Source organism: Schistocerca americana, chromosome 3 (genome assembly GCF_021461395.2).
Source record: "Schistocerca americana isolate TAMUIC-IGC-003095 chromosome 3, iqSchAmer2.1, whole genome shotgun sequence".
NCBI classification, from domain to species: domain Eukaryota; kingdom Metazoa; phylum Arthropoda; class Insecta; order Orthoptera; family Acrididae; genus Schistocerca; species Schistocerca americana.
The window spans coordinates 264,383,981-264,388,214 of NC_060121.1; positions in this window are offsets into that span (position 1 = coordinate 264,383,981).

The window sequence follows — 4,234 nt, forward strand, 5'->3', positions numbered from 1 at the left end:
GGTCTCTGTGCTTCTCGCGGTGCTCGTTCTCGTTCGTTTGTAACTTAAACGTGCTTGGTTTCTTCGTCTGTTTCGTTTTTTCGCTGTTCTTCTTGTTTTTGCCGTTTTGCTTCAGTACTGGCAAGATCTCCTCCTCTTTTACGATTGAGCATTGTCTAAACTATAAATCAACTCAACTGTTTGTTAACAAATACACTAAGCACACTTACACATTTTTCACATTTATTTTCTATTTATATTCAGTCGCTATGTCACTTTGACTACTCACACTTCACTGTTTGTTTTTATTCACTCACTACACAACTTTTTCGGTTCTTCCCTTCGTCACTGATAAGAAACTGGCATTCGAACCGACGACGGGTCTTGCTTTATATTCTCTTACAAATAGTAATCCTACCAGCTACGAATTTTAGAACATACCAAAACGGCTTCGACAGGTCCGCAATGTTCCAGAACGTTCCACAACATTCGAGAGTGTTCTGGAATGTTCCACAATATCCTGGGATGTTCCAGGACGTTCCCAAGCATTCTGAAACCTTCCCGAATGTTTCAGACTATTTTCGAACATTCCAGAACATGCTGGATCATTATGGAATATTTCGAAACATTTTGGAACGCACTCAAATACTCTCGAATGTTCTGCAATGTCCTAGAAATTTCTAGGGGGCGAAACTTCCCAGCCTTTATATATTCAAGAGCACACCCTTAAGGTAAAAACAGCAATCTTCTTCACGGATGGGAGATAGTGGGCTACCACATCATATAACCCCCTTGGTCATACAGGGACTCGTTTCTGAGTTTTAGCGGCACGAACATTGTACACTTACTTTTATAATATATATTGATTATTACTCTGTAACAAGCCAGCGGAAACAGCGTGTCCCTTAAATCAAGATATTAAGAAAATGTCACTGCACAACCTCTGAAATTCTGCCGGTGAAGTTCGGATGCAACCTCTATCCGGATCGCATGCCACATACAGTTCCAAAAAAAAAAAAATTGGTGCTCGTTTTACATGAGTAAAAAAACTTTGTTCTCACCATAGAATTCTTATGCCAAGTCTACTGGCTGTTTTTTTATTTGCAATTTATGAAGTGGTAGCTGCTACACTTTCGACCTTATTCCATTCGTGTAAGGTATTTGCAGGCATCTTGTCCAGTTATGTGTAGAGCACCTTCCGTGTGTTACGTCGTAACACTCTGGCGGCCCGCATTTCTTCCCTGCAGCTGTCCAAACTCGCGGGGGAGAATTCGGTGCGAAACCTCTCCATTCCCATTGGCCGCAGTCTTAATGTATGCGGCGGTAACTTTGCGGCGGGCCGCCGCCGCGGCCTCTACATTATTCATAAAATATCCGCAACTTGTTCCCGACGTATCCGCCACCCCTCGGCCGGCCCTCGGCCGTCTCTCCGATTCCTTAACTGACTTCCACGCCCGCAAATTTACTGCTCTGCTCACGCGACGCCGCGGCGCGCTCCTCCGCGAAACTTGCTCCTGTATTATGAAGTCGCTAATGGGCAGTCTTCTTAGGCGCTGGTAAACACTCATAATTTCCTCTTGTTTCCCCATATCGCCCTCCTTGTTTAGATACATGCGATACGCGTTGATGTCGATACCCAATATCTGTTTTAGTAACTCAAACAGCCGCGCGGGATTAGCCGAGCGGTCTGGGGCGCTGCAGTCATAGACTGTGCGGCTGGTCCCAGCGGAGGTTCGAGTCCTCCCTCGGGCATGGGTGTGTGTGTTTGTCCTGAGGATAATTTAGGTCAAGTAGTGTGTAAGCTTAGGGACTGATGACCTTAGCAGTTAAGTCCCACAAGATTTCACACACAAACACACACACACACACACACACACACACACACACACACACACACACACACAGCAATTCAACATGTTATTTATCTTAAAATTGTAGACAGAATACGTTAATTTTATCAGCAGCAAATCTCTGTTACTGAATTGCTAACGGCTACAAGGGGCAAAAAGCTTTGATTCTCATTTTCCACATAATTTCATACAAGTGAAACCTTCCCGTCTCCTCTACATCTCTTTTGTTTTACGCAACCTTCCCTTCTACAATAACCTATGAAACCTTCCCTTAGGATTTCTATCTCTTGATTAATAATAACAAATGAAATCTTCCCTATGAAATTAATTCTCTTTCTCAATAACAATAAGTGCAATCTTCGCATACAAATTTAAATGCTGCTTATTAAAAGTGATTTTCTGATTATTTCGACGAAACATAGAATGTGTCGTCGTCGCGGCCCTCAGTCGTTACCTGCAATAACCCAAAACTGTTCCTTACCTTTTTTACTGTTACTGGATCGCCATCTGACTGCTACATCGAACTGCGACGTGAATATACTTACTCTGTTTTACTACACTCTATTAGCTGCTGGTGGGCTATCATAATAAGTGGCTGTATTTATTACCAAAGCTGACTTTATTCTTTAATAGCAAAGGTGACTTTATTCTTTAATTAATTTGACTGAAGTCGAGTAATTCATAGTTAAACTTTTTCTTGACAACAATAAAATTTTGCAAAGTTTCACGTTGATGGTTTTTGGGATGGATTATAATCAGTAATGCAATATTCCTGGCAAAAATTAATTATATTCTGAATGAAATGATTTTACAAACGTTCAAATGGGACTTACTTTTTACAATAATCTTACAACTATCATTACGTAAACATACCTTCATACTCTTGAGTTTCTCAAAAAAATAATTCAATAATGTTAGTTCCTCTTATGGTAATAGTTAGCTGATGTCTCTGTACGTCCGTTTATAATCTCTTGTAAATCATAGCTGGTGGCTGGCAGGCACACCGCTCCTCTCAACCTCTCGCTTCAGACCTGCTACCGACTCGCTTCACATCTCGATTGTACTGACTTCCTACGAACGCTACAGTGCGGTCTCTCCCGCCAGAAATGCTTTCTGGTGCAGACAATCCCTGCTACCATTACAAAATGTATCAATGCGCGGTCTTTCCCGCTCTTTTCTTAAAATGTATCCATACGCTGTCTCTCCCGCCCTTTTTAAAATTATATCAACCTGCGGTCTCTCCTACCAACAATACTTTGGTGCAGACATTCCCTGCTACCACATGTTCCAACATGACAAATATTAATTATTCCTACTTAATCCTATTAATAAAATGTAAACATCTTTCATAAATTGTGGTTTGACAATAGAAATTACAAGTCTTACACGAGGCTGAGATTAGTGGCATATTCCTGTAATCCTAGCTGCCGGGAGGCCGTTGCGTGGGACATATCTCTAGAACAACTACAGATTCGGCCGTTTCATGAGCTATATAACGTCCTGGATGATTTCATATAACTGATGACTGAATTAAAAAATTAAAATGTTGTCATTATCTACACACCTGAAGGTATAATCTCACGTTGAATGTTTAACAAAATAAGTCGGGTATTAAAGTTAGAAACTTTGCATATGCAGTTTTTTCATGGATGGGTCCGTCCACAGCTTCAATGTGTAGTCTAAATCAAGGCCAGGCATGGCGTGCTAAGTTTCACGCGCACGGTGTGTGCGGGCCGCGGCAGCCCAAGACGGCATGTTACTCGGCTCTGCTCGGTCCTTCTCTGAAGTGTTCGGTACAGCGCGACATTTTATTTAGTATTCCGTTGTGGCAGGTTTTCGGTCAGCACAACTCTCTGTGTTCGGCAGAATCGTGATGTCAGCGCAGTTTAACCTTCGCTATTTGTTCGTGGTATGAACGACGTACACAGGGCAGTGGATGTTTGCTCAAAACTTGGCAGTCATACAGATGTGTCGTCGCAATCCATTAAAATGAATGGGAATGGCAGGAAAGAGGGATGATAAATCTCAGTTCGAATAGGCGACAGATACTGCATATTTATTATGAAACGTTATTACCGTGCCGGCCGGAGTGGCCGAGCGGTTCTAGGCGCTACAGTCTGGAACCGCGCTACCGCTACGGTCGCAGGTTCGAATCCTGCCACGGGCATGGATGTGTGTGATGTCTTTAGGTTAGTTTAAGTAGTTCTAAGTTCTAGGGAACTGATGATCTCAGAAGTTAAGTCCCATAGTGCTCAGAGCCATTTGAACCATTTGACATTACAGTACCAAGCAGAAAGAATTTGAAGATTTTAGTTGAAAATGAAAGAGAAAAAAATTACAACGATCGAGAGACGGGATTCATTGTTCTGTGCATTAAAAAGCACTTTGTGCTAAATTTGTAGACC